Source organism: Dermochelys coriacea, chromosome 2 (assembly GCF_009764565.3).
Source record: "Dermochelys coriacea isolate rDerCor1 chromosome 2, rDerCor1.pri.v4, whole genome shotgun sequence".
In the NCBI taxonomy this organism is placed as follows: domain Eukaryota; kingdom Metazoa; phylum Chordata; order Testudines; family Dermochelyidae; genus Dermochelys; species Dermochelys coriacea.
Genome location: NC_050069.1, coordinates 231572764 through 231590926, shown reverse-complemented (window position 1 = coordinate 231590926; position 18163 = coordinate 231572764).

The window sequence follows — 18163 nt, the reverse complement described above, 5'->3', positions numbered from 1 at the left end:
TGTCTGTCCTTGAAACGTAGCGCCTTCTCCAACACCCACTGAAGTATATGGAAGCAAAACCAAGGAAATATTTTCAGGTCCAGTTATTCTGAATATCGTTTCAAGATTGGATTACTGCTGTGTGCTCTCGCTGGGCTAAGTTTGAAGAGTAAGTGACTTCCACAAGAGCAGAATGTAGCTGCTGTCTTGCTTAGTGCTGTTTCCTGAAGGGAACACAACACACATGTGTACCGGTGTCTATACTGACTTTCATTTGGATTAAGGATGCCGTTCAACATATTGACTTCATTCAATATAGCCTGATGTGGTTTGAGTTCCAGCTTTCTTAGCATCCCTGTGGAGTATGGTTGTCTTGGAGGATCTGCAAATTGGTGATAGAGCTTCAAGGACTGTGTTCACAGCATCACATTTGTCCAAACTTGTGATGCCATTCCCAGAAATAATGTTTCAGCATCAGTACTTCTGAGAAACTAAACACTATGCAGGAGGCCAGGAAGCAATATGCCCATGTTATCAGTGATGATATTTCCAAACCTCCCACAAGGTTTGAGGTGGATTGGCACTTGCATTTAGCCAGACCAACTCTGGACTCATTATGTTGAGATTTCTTGAATGTGTGGCTATTTCTTGCAACTTCATACTAAAGGAATCTAGTGAATTAGATCTGATCCAACATACTAGTGTACAAAAATTAGAAAATAAGACCTTTATATGAATTATCTATCTTTAGAAAATTATCTAAACACAGGCATATTAGAAAAGGCTTAGTCATTGACATGGTCAAGCTGAATAAGATACAATTAGGGCTAACTGCTTGGATTCATAAACATGGGAGCTTTGCATTGAAGAGACCAAGCTCATCCTAGTTATGTATGTTTTAATGATCATTTAAACAGCTAATCCTTTTCTGACACAGCTCTTGTTATAGAGAACACATTTTACATGGCTGAAAGATCCTTTTCAGAACTTAATTTTTTCCCCCAAGAGAATTTTTTGGGCTCAGATACCATCTTTTTTCTTTCATAGATACTAAGCTGAGAAAGGACCATTCTGATCATATAGTCCGACCTCCTGCACAGCGCAGGCCACAGAATCTCACCCACCCACTCCTATGAAAAACCTCACCCATGTCTGAGCTATTGAAGTCCTTAAATCATGGTTCAAAGACTTCAAGGAGCAGAGAAGCCTCCCTCAAGTCAACCATGCCCCATGCTACAGAGGAAGGCGACAAACCTCCAGGGCCTCTCCAATCTGCCCTGGAGGAAAATTCCTTCCCGACCCCAAATATGGCAATCAGCTAAACCCTGAGCATATGGGCAAGATTCACCAGCCAGATACCCAGGAAAGAATTTTCTATAGTAACTCAGATCCCATCCATCTAATATCCCATCTCAGGGGATTTGGCCTATTTACCCTGAATATTTAAAGATCAATTACTTACCAAAATCCCATTATCCCATCATACCATCTCCTCCATAAACTTATCGAGTAGAATCTTAAAGCCAGATAGATCTTTTGCCCCCACTGCTTCCCTTGGAAGGCTATTCCAAAACTTCACTCCTCTGATGGTTAAAAACCTTTGTCTGATTTCAAGTCTAAACTTCCTGGTGGCCAGTTTATACCCATTTGTTCTTGTGTCCACATTGGTGCTGAGCTGAAATAATTCCTCTCCCTCTCCTGTATTTATCCCTCTGATATATTTATAGAGAGCAATCATATCTCCCCTCAACCTTCTTTTAGTTAGGCTAAACAACCCAAGCTCCTTAAGTCTCCTTTCATAAGACAAGTTTTCCATTCCTCGGATCATCCTAGTAGCCCTTCTCTTTACCTGCTCCAGTTTGAATTCATCCTTTTTAATCATGGGAGACCAGAACTGCACACAGTATTCTAGGTGAGGTCTCACCAGTGCCTTGTATAACGGTACTAAAACCTACTTATCCCTACTGGAAATGCCTCTCCTGATGCATCCCAAAACCGCATTAGCTTTTTTCACAGCCATATCACATTGGCAGCTCATAGTCATCCTCTGATTAACCAATACTCCAAGGTCCTTCTCCTCTTCCGTTACTTCTAATTGATGCGTCCCCAGCTTATAACTAAAATTCTTGTTATTAATCCCTAAATGCATAACCTTACACTTCTCACTATTAAATTTCATCCTATTACTATTACTCCAGTTTACAAGGTCATCCAGATCCTCCTGTATAATATCCCAATCCTTCTCCGAATTGGCAATACCTCCCAGCTTTGTATCATCTGCAAACTTTATTAGCACACTCCCACTTTTTGTGCCAAGGTCAGTAATAAAAAGATTAAATAAGATTGGTCCCAAAACCGATCCCTGAGGAACTCCACTGGTAACCTCCTTCCAACCTGACAGTTCGCCTTTCAGTAGGACCCGTTGCAGTCTCCCCTTTAACCAATTCCTTATCCACCTTTTGATGTTCATATTGATCCCCATCTTCTCCAATTTAACTAATAATTCCCCATGTGGCACGGTATCAAATGCCTTACTGAAGTCTAGGTAAATTAGATCCACTGCATTTCCTTTATCTAAAAAAATCTGTTACCTTTTCAAAAAAGGAGATTAGGTTGCTTTGGCACGATCTACCTTTTGTAAAACCATGTTGTATTTTGTCCCATTTACCATTGACTTCAATGTCCTTAACTAACTTCTCCTTCAAAATTTTTTCTAGGACCTTGCATACTACAGATGTCAAACTAACTGGCCTGTGGTTACTCGGATCACTTTTTTTCCCTTTCTTAAAAATAGGAACTATATTAGCAATTCTCCAATCACTTGGTACTACTCCTGAGTTTACAGATTCATTAAAAATTCTTGCTAATGAGCTTGCAATTTCAGGTGCCAATTCCTTTAATATTCTTGGATGAAGATTATCTGGGCCCCCCGATTTAGTCCCATTAAGCTGTTTCAGTTTTGCTTCTACCTCAGATATGGTAATATCTACCTCCATATCCTCATTCCCATTTGTCATGCTACCATTATCCCTAAGATCCTCTTTAGCCTTATTAAAGACTGAGGCAAAGTATTTGTTTAGATATTGGGCCATGCCTAGATTATCTTTAACTTCCACTCCATCCTCAGTGTTAAGCGGCCCCACTTCTTTCTTAGTTTTCTTCTTATTTATATGGCTATAGAACCTTTTACTGTGGGTTTTAATTCCCTTTGCAAGGTCCAACTCTACTCGACTTTTAGCCCGTCTCACTTTATCCCTACATGTTCTGACCTCAATTAGATAGCTTTCCTTGCTGATCCCTTCCATCTTCCACTCCCTGTATGCTTTCTGCTTCTTCTTAATCACCTCTCTAAGATGCTTGCTCATCCAGCTTGGTCTACAACTCCTTCCTATGAATTTTTTCCCCTTTCTTGGGATACAGGCTTCCGATAGCTTCTGCAGCTTTGATTTAATGTAATCCCAGGCCTCCTCTACATTTAGATCCATAAATTTTTCAGTCCAATCCACTTTCCTAACTAATTTCCTTAATTTTTGAAAGTCAGCCCTTTTGAAATCAAAAACCCTAGTTGCAGATTTATTTTTGTTAATCCTTCCATTTAGTTTGAACTGAATTAGCTCATGATCACTTGAGCCAAGATTATTCCCTACAACCATTTCTTCTATGAGGTCCTCGCTACTCACCAAAATTAAATCTAAAATGGCATCCCCTCTAGTCGGTTCAGCAACTACTTGATGAAGGAATCCATCAGCTATCGCATCTAGGAAAATCTGAGCCCTATTATTATTACTAGCACTGGTCCTCCAGTCTATATCTGGGAAGTTAAAGTCTCCCATGATCACGCAGTTTCCATTAGTATTTACTTTATTAAAGACATTAAAAAGGGCTCTATCCATATCCAAATTAGATCCCGGAGGTCTATAGCACACCCCAAGCACTATCGTAGGAGATGCTTTACTAGTTTTCTTCCCCAATGTAATTTTTGCCCAGACGGACTCAGTCTTATCCATTGCATCGCTTTGTATTTCTTTACAGTCTACCTCATCATTGATATACAATGCTACTCCACCACCTTTACCTTTGTTTCTGTCTTTCCTAAACAGCACATACCCTTCAATACCTGTAGTCCAGTCATGACTACTATTCCACCATGTTTCTGTTATCCCTATAATATCAGGTTTCACTTCCTGCACCAGTAGCTCTAGTTCCTCCATTTTGTTACCTAGGCTCCTCACATTGGTGTATAAACATCTTAATTTTTGCTGTTTGGCCTTGCTCACATTTTGTACCCTATTAGGCACAGTCATTCTACAGCCAGTATAACCTATTAGACTAGTATCCACACCACCCTTGCTCCTTATATACATTCTCCTACCCACGGCTGTATCCTTTCTTACTTCGTCTTCTTCCCTCTCAATGCTAAAATCTGGCATGGAGATTTCCTGGACATCTCCCATCCATCTCCCCCTAATTCCTAGTTTAAAGCTCTCTTTATCAGTTGTGCCAGCCTTGATCCTAGAAGTCTATTTCCTTCCCTACTCAGATGAAGTCCATCCCGAGAGAACTGTTCTCTGTCCGTGAATGCCTCCCAGTGGCCATACATCCCAAAGCCCTCCTTATAGCACCACTGCCTAAGCCATCTGTTGACAGTCATAATCTTGTCACACCTTTGTTGCCCTTCTCTAGGAACAGGAAGGATCCCACTAAAGATCACCTGAGCCTCAATTTCCTTAAGCGTCTTCCCCAGCCTAGCATAGTCTCCCTTAATACTTTCCAGCGAGAATCTAGCCGTATCATTTGTTCCCACATGAAGGATAATTAGGGGATTCTTTCACGCTCCCTTTAGGATCCTTTTCAACCTCAGGTCTACATCCCGTATCTTAGCACCCGGAAGACAGCACACCCTTCTCTTCTCTGGATCAGCTCTCGTTACAGGCCTGTCTATTCTTCTCAATAAAGAGTCCCCGATCACATAGACCTGCCTTTTCCTGGTGACGGTGCTATTCTCCAGTCTCTCCCCTCTAGCTGCAAGTTCTTTCCATTCCTATTTTCCCTTATAATCTTCTTCAACCCATCCTGTATCCTCCTGTGGCTCATATTTGGTGTAGTCTCCCTTGACTCTTCCGCTTTTCCTATAGGACTAGCCTCTCTTCTCTTCTTCCTTACCCTTCCACCTTCAACAAGTACCTGCTGAGCCCCTTCTTCATTTTCCAACTCTGCAAACCTATTCCTAAGCTTTATTTCTCCTTCACTAGCCCATCTTTTCCTCTGCCTGGTTCTTTTAGTCACGTTTCCCCGACCACTTTCCTCACCCAGTCTCCCCTCAAAATTCCCCAGCCCCGCTTCCATCTGTGAGTCTGAGCTTTTCCCTTCAGATACCTCATGTCTTTGCTCCATCATCTGCTCAAACCCCTTCCTAAACTCAACGAGACTTTCCACCTGCATCTCCAAACCTTGGATCTTTTCCTCCATCAGCTCTATCAGACGGCATTTCATGCAGAAAAAACTCTTACCGGTTCCCCCCTCCAGGATCATGTACATACCACAGCTTCCACATCCAGTCATCCTCAATGTGTCTTCCACTACAGGAGTCACTCCCACAGCTGCCTCTGTATCTGTCATCGCCTTCCCACCTAAATCCTGTTAATCTGGGAAACACAAGCCACACCAAAAAGACCACCACCCCCAGCAAAAGCAAACCCCAAACAAGCACCACAATACAAACTCCCCTTGCAAACTCCCACTCAAACTCCTCTGTTTAGAGCTCTGGTTGCTAGCTCCTGTGCCACTGCAGCTGTCTGTGCTGCTGCCTGACTGGTTGGCTACCTTTATAGGACCCCTAGTCAGAAGCCCCACCCCCTAAGCAGGGCTCAGCTGCTCTCCCAGCACAAAGCCCCTACACACACACAAATACTAAAAATACAAAACCAAGTACAACTAACCTCTCCTCCAACAGAACTCCCACTCAAACTCCCCTGTTTAGAGCTCTGGTTGCTAGCTCCTGTGCCGTTGCAGCTGTCTTTCCTATAAGAAACTGGCAAAAATTGAGTGTAAACAATTTCATACTTACAGCACTATTCATATTCAGTGACCACAGCAAAACATTATAATTAGTATACTATGCACACTTTAGATCTATGCTAAATATTGTAGTCAGCCTTTAAGAAATGGGGTTGCTTAGATTCAAGCAAATATGGATCACTATATCAATTTTACTCTACCCTAAGGTGGTGAGATGGATACAGCTGTATACCATCTTTTGTTTCTAAGACTTTATTAGGAGTGGCTTTTGAATGGTCTTGTGCTATTTCAGAATGGTGTGAGTATATAGGGGAGGACTGGAATGTAGCTCTGGACTGTGAATGTGGCAAGGTATGCCTCTCAAGAGGGTGATTAGATGTTTCCCGTGTTATTGTTCTAAAGCTCTTAGCAGCTATTGGGTGATCAGGCAGAAAAACCTTTATTAAAACTGCAGTAAAATGTGGCTGGTGTATTATGTATTGTCTGAATTTGTTTGAATTCTTGTTTTTCAGAGAGTTCAATATACTGTTTCATACATGTACAATGCTGCTAAATAGCCCTCTTCATATAACACAGGAAGCATATTACAGCACAGCATATAGTTTGCATGCACATATGCTACATAGTTTCATATCTTAACCACATTGATAGACTCCAAAATTGTTTTTTAGGCAGCTAGTTTGGAGTCATACCCTTATTTCACTCCAGGCCAGATGTAATTTTCTGTTGAAAGGTTGTGAAGTCTGGGAAAGAAACCCTACATCCCCCATTGAAGTCCAGCACTATCACCATGCTACTCTCTGTGACTTTGACAGCACTGTATGCTGCTGAAAACATTTCCAAGTGGGAGATTTCCTGGCTGCACTTACCTACATCCATGGTGCAACTTAAGCAATATGAGTCTGAACCAAGGCCTACTGAAGTCCAGGGAAAGACTGTCAGTGATGTCAATAGGTTTTGGATCAGGCCCTATTTAAGGGCCAGAGCCTGCAACTGAATATCTTCATCCACGCAGTTGAAGGTTCTAGCCCTAAAATCTTAGCTTCAGTTGAATGTATATTAAAGGTAGAAAATGAATTCACTAGGTAATAGCCGAACAGCTTCCAGATGTCGTAAGATATTATCTTAAAAGCCAGAGATGATTGAGACTTATAAGGGATACAGAAATAGAGTTAAAAGAAAAGAATGTTTAACAGTGGGATAAATAGTAAAATGTTATTCCAATATTTCTGAAGCTCTGAATCCTTTTTCTCATTTGGGCTTGGCACTGTGTTTTATATAAAACAACACATGTAAATATTTACTGAAAAGGAGGGTTCTGTATATTCCAAAAATCCTGAGGATGACAGCCAAATGTCTCACTAATTCATTGGGAGATTCCAAAAAGAAACAATCTGTCTTTGATGTGTTATCCAGTGCATATAATAATGACGTTAACTCTCCTGCCAGAAAATAGCTATTAATTTTCTATTCTACTATCTTGGAGCTGACCCATAACTTAAATAAATAGCTAGTACAACATGTACAGTATTTCTAAGTGCACATTTACTAGCATTTTTATTACCTCCAGCATTTTTCTGAGCATAAATGTGTTTTGAGGTCTCTCTTTCTCACTATGTATTGTTAGTGAGGGGCAAGTGAATTTGAAAATATAAACCATGCAAAACATTTAAAATATATCAAATATTTTAACGGAAAGTAGTAATAATTTGCAGCTGACAATGAAGAAGAAATAACAATGTTAAAAAGGTAGGGAGATCTTTAATAGTCCCAATTTTCATTTTGTTATTTTACAGATTTCAAGCAACAAAGTTTGAACAATTTCACTGTGAACACAAAGTTAGCATGATTATAATAAATTTTATGCTAAACTCACTAAACACTGTAGGGAAGAAAAATGTTCTAGTCTTAAGGAGAAAGTGTATTAGAGGTTTGATATTAAACAATTCCTTTGACATATTTCTTTGGGATTTAGACATTAATACAATGCAGTATTTCAGGGCTGGATTGGAACAGTTTGTACTTCAATAGCTGTTTATACCACTTGAGAGAGAGCATCTTTTATTCTTATATCACAGTAAAACATGATCAATGTTGAGATGAAAAATGGATTTTCCTGGTAGTAACTCCGAGTTTTGAACAGATGAGTAAGCAGGAGCACATAGAAATATAATAGGCATACCTTGTGCACACCTTTATATTTTACCATTCCCATAAAGCATGCATGGCTGGTTTTAGTCACCTGGGAATCCTGTGGGAAGTACCTGCTCCAAATGAGAGACACCTAAAAATAGGGTGGAAGAAATCTTATTGATGTACAAGCCAGGGTTTCATTATAGGCCTCCAATTAAGTCATCTGATTGTTAAAGAAACTGTGTTTTATTTTGTTTACCTAGAAAAAAAGGGTTGTCAGTAAGTTGCAGAGCAGAGAACAAAATTCCTTGCTGTCACTCTGAGCTTTTCCTTCTCTCTCTTTGTTAAGGGATACTTGAGACCATAAGTCCTGAAGGCAGAGACTAGGAGCTTCTTTCATTCCCCTCAACTACTTTCTACATGCTCTTTTCTATTTCCTTTTCTTGCATTGATAATTTCTTCACTTTTGGGGTATGTGTATGAGTGAACTTGATACAGATTGGCAAGTGAGTTTCTCTTCTTCCTATTAAATTATGGCACCAGTTCATTGTTCTAACTCTTTTCTAGAGCAAAACAATAAACCTTTTTCTTTACCTTCTTTAAAAAATTATGAGTTGACTAAGAGACACAATTAAACTAGAGCTAAGAGAAGAGACTACTGTCTCCTAATAAAAAAAGAACTAAGTCTAGTTTAGTCCTTTTCTTCTCCACTTTATAAAATGCAAGCTCTTCTTCGAGGAAGAGAAATAGTAGGAGTTCTCATTCTAGCTTGAGCCAGCAGGATCCTGACTCTGTCAGCAGCTTTCTGATCATTAGCTCTCATTAGATCCTAGACAGCCCAGCTGTGGCTAATTTAAGGCACTATAGGTGCCTCAGTGTGAGTAGTCTGAGGAATACAAACATACAATAGAAATCTGACTTTATTTTAAACGAAGTTTCCAAGCTAGCAGAGGGAAGTTGTTTGTTGACATTAGAGTAGTTTGGTAGGTTTTGACCACTGGGAAAACTACATACCATCGTGATTTTATCTATGCTTCCCTTTTGCAGTCCACTGCAGTTCCTTCATTGTACATTTCTGTTAGTGTTTATATAATTGCAGTTTAATTGAAATCCTACATACAACAGATAATTTGTTTGTTTCCTGAAAACAGAAGCCTGTCTGGTGTTCTCTTACTGATAACTACCACTGTTGTCCTGTGCATATAAGCTATGTATACCCAATTAGTTCCCTTTGAGGGGGCCAGATTCTTTCTTGCATTTGGCCCCTGGCAAAGACTAGAATACGGCCTGCCCTAGCTTGTAGCTTTATTAACAATGACCCTATGAGCCAATGCTGGAGTACAGAATCTCTATTATGTTTTATGTTTGTGTGATCCCACTGACATCAATGGAGTCTCACAGGTACAAAACTGGTAAATACAGAAGTGAATCAAGCACTTTGAGTACAAATATAGTAAAGGTTTTGTCTTGTCAAGTTGCATTAGGGTGTATTAATTGTAAAATATTTCTATATACACTGGACTCTCTTTGTTTCATGGCTGTAATACATTAGTCTTGTATAACTTATATTTTGTTCTTATTAGAGCTGGGAGGGTATTACAGCTTGAACTGAAGAAGAATTCACTCAGTTAAACAGATATCTTAGTAACTGAGCATTTTTAAGCTCATGCTCCATTGAGAACAATTTTAGAAAGAGAAGAGACCCTGTTCAAGCTGAAAATTTTATCTGATGGGCACATTTGGAGGTTAACAAAAGTGTAGCAGACATATGGTGAAGGCAGGAAAGTGAGGAAGCTTACTAATTGCAAAGCGATTGTTTATTTTTAAAAGCCAGATATTTTCCTTGAGAATGGTTCATGCTTTGGATTTAACAATTTCAGTTAGTGAACTGATGTGTAGCTACTTCACATGTCCACACGTATCCAGCTAGATGACTCGGAATCTGAGCCAACTGGTGCTGAGAGAGAGAATTAAAGTTTGCAGGGGAACGTTTCAGAATTTTTCCATAGCAGATTTGGAGAAGGGTGTAAGAACGCTCAGTTTTGGGGGGAGCCTTGAATCCACATAAGATGTTACTTATATATCATACACACACTATATTACTATATTCCTTTGGAATGAAAGTAAGTATATGCATCTGATTAGTATATCATCCTCTTACTGTTGGTAATTGTCCGACCGATACCTAGAAATAAAACCTAAAATAACTAGGAGTATTATTTATTGCTTGAATCCTGCATGGTGTGAATAAACAGACATAATTTCACTGTAGAGCTGTTCAGAAAATTTTTCTGACCCCCTCCGCCATCCACAAAAAAACAAAAACAAAACAAAAAACGGGAAAACTGAAAAATTCATCCAGAAACTGAAAAATTGTGAATTTGTGGCTGCATACTGAAAATTTCTATTCAGAAATGCTGCCACAGTATCTCAAGGAATTGTAATTTGAGTGCCTCATGTCCTACAGAGACCAGACAGCAAGTGTGAAAAATCGGGTAAGGGGTAATAGGAGCCTATATAAGAAAAACATCCAAAAATTGGGACTGTCCCTATAGAATCAGAACATCTGGTCACCCTATCATGTCCCCATTCTTTTTTATGAGCTGCTCTTCCAGGCCAGACTACATCTCCCATGATGCATCATGGCAGCCCCTATTGCTGAACCTCCAGGGTGCAGGATGGGAGGTCTATGGCTGCCATGCATCATGAGAAATATAGTCTATCTGGGAAGCCCAGCCCACAGAGGAGCATACAGGCAGGAGGCACCTTTTCTGAATAAAAAAATGTTTATGTTTTAGGTTGTTTGTTTTTTCTATGGGAAGTCAACATTTTCCATGGCAGACACTTTTTGCAAAAAAATTCTTTTATCAAAACAAAATTTTCCATCAAAAAACAGTTTAACAGATTTTTTTGACCAGCTCTATTCCTATGTCCTTTTCAGGAATGTTATTTTATAGGATTTACACACATAAACATTTACTCACCTGATTCAAATTTAAGAAGTAAATGGCCACATGGTCCTAATGCTCCTCAACTCTGATACCAACAGGAGCAATAATGTGCTGGGAAGTGGTTGGCTGGGCCTGTGTTGAAGGGTTAAGCAATAATCCTATGCAATGCGCCACCCGTCCCATGGAGTCTGCAGCCGTTCTGCTACATGAATATTGTGTATTGAGGGGCTCTGTGTGTATCAAGATTGGCTAAAAGAGAACCAGGGAAAGATTGCTCTGTGCCTCATGTCCCCTTGTCAAAAGTGTAATGTATTTCCAGTGGATTTTAATGCTGATTGGACCAGCATTTACTTTCCTACTGTGACACTAACCATCCATCAAAGGGGTAGCAGTGTATGACCACAGTAGGGCAACTTTGAACTAATCATGTTGCTAAGGGATAAGGGTGCCTGAGAGCACAACTGCTCTGTGCAACTGGTCTGGTATCCTGGGGTTTGGGTTTCCCATTGTTCCCTGACCTGAGGCTCTCCACCCTCTTCCCCTTCTATGAGGCATAAATGATGGGATAATGTGGTGGACAAGTCATTGCACGATACACTATTTTGGGAGTAACTCTTCCTTTCTCACTGGATTTTCTGTGGGAGATGATGATCAGTCTCTTTTTTAATTTAAAATACACTATGCTTATAACTTGGTATAAGTGGAACTATTGGACAATTACAATGATCCAGCAGGTAGGTACATTTTTATACCATTCTTATTGTAACAAATAGACAGTGATATAGAGAAGTAGTGTAATGCCAGATATGCTATGTTGCCACCAATGGTCATTACTTCGCATCCACAAATACTTAGCATCCACAAACACGAGTCTGTCTCTCTTGTTATATGGAGCTGCGTTTGTTTTGTTCCATTTGATCTTCTCAAAGCTGAAAGCTGAAGCCCACCCGGATTCAATTATATTCAGTATAACAAGGTGTGACGGTGTATGATTTGCAAGTTTACTTTCAGCTTGTTTTTTTTCTCTTATGGCAGATGAATTATGGCAGGAATATTTGAGCCAGCTTCTCTGTCACCAGAAAACAATAACATGAGGCAACTAGAACTGGAGTGTTATACTTATCAGAGGGATATTACATGATCGGGTTAGACTGGGCAAATTTAATTTGCTCCTACTTTGCTGAAAATGGTGAAGTGCTGATTTTTGTTTCTGCTGCAGCTTTCTAATCAGTTGCTCAATGAATTAGCTAACAAAATGTCAGTGTGGTGACTGAGGGATGTAAACCAGATACAGGTTTTCTAAACTGAGTACATTAATCTCATAGATGTTTATATTTTATGTTTTAAATAGTCATTGGGGATAAATGAATATGCAATGTTTTTCATCAGATTGATGCCTGAGAACCTTCAGTACTTCATAGGCAATGCTGGTCCTCAGCTATGTGACAGAACTGGAGTCAATTTCTTATAGCACAGATCAAAGTAAAAGGCACACTGTGCAGATGGGAGCCTCTGCAAAGGCATGAAGGAGCCTGATTCTACTTCCACTTAAACTGGTGTGGATTGGGACTAACTCCACTGATGTCAATAGAGTTACACCAGCAAAAAACAAACAAACAAAAAAAAACCAATTGTGAGGAAAAAGAGACTCTGGCTCATGATTTATGCATTTACATGTTAAGAAGTACACATTTCTGAAATGAGCAGTAGAGAGCAGTCTAACAGACACATGGTCTTATGCTGTTCTATAATCAAATGAACATGAATATGTTTACATCACAAAACCTGTCTATTTCTCATCAGGCTTAAAAACAGGAGAACATACTCCACCAACTTATGGGGGAGGGCAAGTTTGATACCTTACATCATATTTGGCAGTTTCTGTAGCATAAAGGAATGCAGAAAGAGTAAAGGGCCCTTTTACTGTGCAATTAACCATTTAAAATGTACTTTTCAGAAACGTACTCCCTGTGAATGTGGGGACAGGCCTATCTGAACGTGACTAGCATAATGCAGGAATGTGGCCTGAGAAAAAAATAATACCAATAGGATATTATAGCTGTTACTTTTGTTAGTCTACCAAATGTGATGCTACATGCTGTCTCTTTTTTCTTTGCTGTTGTCACTCTTGAGAAACCCAGGAGCCTGCTGCCTTGTTCTTAGTGTTTTGAATCTGCAATGCCCATAATGCTGTGAAGTGATGAGGGAGAGCACAAAGGGAGGACAGAATAAAAATATAGGAGGGAGTCTACGTGCAACCTAGCCAGCTAACACAATTGTAAAGGTGTTCACCTGGATTCACACAAGGTGTAATGCGTGTTTCAGATTATGTAGCTGATAGGACAAAGCAGACAAAGCAGTGATTGGTGCATGGGGGGGGAGTAAAAGGAGTCCCAATTGGGAACACTACTCCCCCTAGTACCCCTATGGACCCAGAATTGTGTAGGGAAGACCCCCATACACAGCTCTGGGAGTACCAGATGGCGCCTCCCCTCCCCGCTCTAAGTGACCCTGTGGGAGAGCTGGAGAGAGCAGCCAGCCAGAGACTCCAGTCAATAGGACCAGAAACAGCCAAAGCAGGGACCTCTGGACATTCCAGTGAAAACGTTAGACTATTCTGTGTTGATTGACTGTTTGCTCCAACCCTTCTCCTCCCTCTTCAGTCTTTTCACCCTCTTATCTTCTTCTCACCTGCCCTGTTCTCCTCACCCACCTTCTCTTCCCTCTTCTTTTCACTGAGCGGATCCTCTCCCCCAAATGGAACTAACATGACATTTGCTGTCATAGCATTGTTCACTCTACTTGTGTGTTTTACTCCTTCCCCCACCCTGTCCATCTTGTCTATTTAGATTCTAAGCTTCTCAGGGCAGGGACCATCTACTTCTCTGTGTTTGCACAGGGCCTAGCACAATGAGGCCCCATTCTCGGCTGGCCCTTAGGCACTACCATAATTAACATGATTGATAAGGTTACCTAAATCAAACAGCAAATTCATGGTTTGAAAAGTACCTTTCCCCACAATCTAGAGTCTATAGTGGGAGAGAAAGAATCCCTAGCTTCTTGTGTTGATCCTCTTTACACACAACACTAAATTGATTTAAGAGTATCAACAAAGAGGTTTGCACAAGCTCACTTTTGTGATTTTTTGGCGATCATACAGGCTGGTATGGGGGATCAGTCACAGTCTGCCTTGTAACCCTGGTTGTCTTGAGGCTGTGCAGGTTTGTTCCAGGGCTCTGATCCAAACAACTTGCCAGCAGCCCACAAGTTGACCTTACCCTGGCTTTGCCCAACCTGGTTGCTTCTTGTAGGCTGACCTTAGTACCCTTCCAGCCCCAAATTTTCCCCAGAATTGTCCTACTGCAGGGACCAGTCCCTCTCACTGGACCTTCACAGAGAAAGTGTTAGGTTCACTGCCTTTACAGAGACAGTAAAACACTCCAACCTGTTAGCTTTCTAGAAGCACACAGTTTACTGAACTTACACAGCACTGATGATTTATAATGAAAGCAAAACAAGTTTATTAACAACGGGCATGGATTAAATGATACCAAGAAAAAGAGATAAAGGTAGAGATGGTTACAAGCAAATAAAAGTGAAAACATGCACTTAAAAGTCTAGAACTTAATCTAGCAAGATAGAGTTATTTTACAAGATGGTTTCTTTCATTCACAGTCTCATTACCCGATTTTTACTGGCCAGCCTGGCCAGGACCCCTCACAGAGATCAAATCACTTGGTTTCCTTGTCTCCTAGGTAAAGGATAAAGATGGAGTTTCTCTCTATTCCTCATATTCCCAGCAGGATTGCCTTTGTTTTACAAGTCAAGAAGGCCTCCTGGGGATTCAGTCTCTGGAGTGCAGGAGCCATGTTTATTCTCTGTCCCTCAAGTTCAGGATCAGGCTAAACCCTGAAGGTTTAGCATGATGATTGTATTTACTGCAAACATGTCAATTGAGGTAAACTCACATTCCTTGGTCTAGGACAGACCTTTTTATCTAGGACAGACCTGTTTACCATTACCTAAGCTAGGCTATCTGGTCTTAAGCATGTTCTAGTAATACAATACAGAGAGAATTAATAACTTCACATATAACATTAACACATGCATTTTAGAATGATATTAATAACCTGTGTGTTGTTAGCTTTCCTATGATACTTCACAAGGCATATTTTGTACAAATATTTTTGCAGTCATGTGAAGGGTGTGAATGGGGTGCCAATTTTTAAACTCAATTTTAGTTAAACTGGGGCTTGTTTTGTGTGTAGACAAGGCCTTATTTCACGTGTTACCAGCAAGATGTGAACAGGAATTGCTCTTGCTATAGCTATTCTCCATGGGAGCAAAGAACTGTTCTTTCAGATGTTGCCTGAACTCATCAACAGCTGTCAGCACAAACTCAAGAAGTGAGGAAGAATGGTCTTGCCACCACTGCTGGAAGGAGATCTTTTTCAGGATAGTTTTTCCCCACTTATAGTGAAACTCAACACATAGTGAATTTTTGGGGGTTAAAAAACCCCGAAACCGAAAAGTAAAACTCACTTGATTTCACCTTAAGAGGATCCCATGATATCTTATTCTAAAGACATAGCTCTAAATTTAGAATTTATGTTAAAATACCACACACCAGTAAATAATTTACAACAGCTAGGCATGTACTTTCTCACTCCACTCTTATAATGCCAGACACCATTATGCTAGACAGTAAGACACTCTGCTGTCTAGAGAAATGGCATATTTTTTCTTACTAATTGCAAGTACAAAATGGCATATTAAAAAGTGGTTTTATTTATTTAGTAGTATTAGGAGGTGCTGGGGGAAGAACTATATCTCTGAGAAGGTGTTTTCCATCTCTAATTACTAAATACAAATAATATTCACAAAATTATGGTTACATCAGGCATGAATATGTATTTTCCAAAATACATGGCTATGAACATGTGGATCATATTGTCAATAAATGTCTTTCATTTCAGTGTTATAAAAGGGCCTGTTTCATAATAATTAAAATATTGAAATGGTACTTGGTCAGACAGGAGATTTTTTTTAGCAGCACTGGCAGAAATTTTGTGTATGCTGCTGGAAATGAATTAAATGAGGAAGGGCAGATTTATTTAACATATTCTTGCTACAGTATTTTCTTTGTGGCCAATTGTACTATCACAATATGCTTAAAGATTTTTCCTTGGCACATCTTTGTTCTGGCTGGTTACACACCTTATCCTTCCATACTCTGATTTTGTCCTTTCTGCCTGTAAGTAAGTAAGTAGGATGAGACTTCCTTTGCACTATCACATAATGGTAAAACTGTGCAATTTAGAATACATTGCCATTTGTACTCATTGTTCCAGTAGTTTACAAAAGGGGCCTGATTCTCCAGTACCTTACTCCTTGTGAAACCATTTCCACTTGTGCAAAGTTAGAGCAAAATGATTTTGTAGTACTTTACACTGTGCATTCAGTTTGCAATTATGTAAATGACTACAAAAGTTGCAATGTATTGGGAAATCCAGCCCAAGGTATGTAACTGGCACCACCAGGAAAATAACAGTAGACTGGACATTTCTATTTAGTGCGTTAGTGTGCAGCAAGTCACGGTGTTAGTGTATAGCACCCAAGCCTGGCACACACTAAGTGGCTATATGGACCCTGCTGCTGTTCACTAAAAGTTCCATAGTGTGCTTTGATCTACTGCTGTTTTAAACTGTGTTTGAAACACCACCATATTACTATGGCGCTTTGAACATGCAGCAGCAGGGTCCACATGGCCACTTAGTGTGCAGGCTTGTGCATTTTAGATTCGCACACAGGCTTGCTGAGCACTAAATCATCCTCTAGACAGGTCCTAAATGTTATACTGACAGCAGTGCTTGTTGGTATTTTGTAAAACACACCTTTGCTTTCAGAGCAGTAAGCATACACAATAGTAATGTTCCTGACTTTCTGGTAATATTTTGGCAAGAGTGAAGATTCAAGCACTTTCTCACACAACATCAACAAGCATCTGGTTCTACGGATAGATCTATTCAGGAGTCTCAGGCACTCTCTAGTAGCCAAATACTTGAAATAAGCACACTAACTAGTTTCCTGCAAGATCTTTTGAAGAACAAAATCTGATTTATGATTTCTATGTGCCTTTACTGAAGTATTTAGAATCCACCTGGAGAGAGTACACAGCATTTGGTATGGTGAGGTGTTCATTATTAAAAGTCTCGAAGAGTCTCACAGTAGGTCATCTAGGCTACTTCCCTACATCTTATGAAATCTATGTAAGGTACTTAGCTACACCTCTTACTGTATTTATCTGAGGAAGAGGCTTTTTACACCTTTGGTCTCCTTTGTGCCCCCAGGCAGGAGATAGGTGCAAAGGTCCAGATCTTGAAAGGCATTTCAGCTTCCAACTACCACTGATTTCAATGGAAGTTAAGTCCCTAAATACTTTGAGGATCTAGGGTAATTAATTTTCCTGTTGAACTAAACTTCATTTTCTTGTTTTGGTTAAAGACATTGTGTAATCTTTTCTTAGACATCTGGCTATAGATAACACAAGAATACATTCAAAATAGGAAGCAGGTTCTTTTTAAGATGAGAGGAAGGGATGAGAGGGTTACAGTAAAGTAATGAAAACTAATGACACTGGACAAAAAGTACATCCCATCTTTATTATAAAGTTCTCAGCTCTATTCTGCCTTTGATATAAAACTGCTGCACATTGGTTCCTAGGCCCAAGAACACTCAACCCTATTAAAGTCATTACAGTCTTCCTAAGAATGAGTGGCAAAACTGAGATATGTCAGCCTATTTGTATGTATTACTGCTGGATTACAATATCAAAATTAACCCTGTTTCTTACATTATAGGCCAAGTTGGTACATTATTCTATCACTGGAGAGATGCCAAGTTCATGTTTAAGCCACAAAGTTCAGTGATGGAATAGATGGTGGTGTTTAACACTTAAGGACAGACTCCAGAAATGTTCCAAAGGCATTAAGAAAGCTGCTGTAAGGAAGGTAGTATTTATCTTAGAAGCCAGTGAGTAATGCATAGCATAAACAAGAACGGATGAACAGGGTCAACCCTCC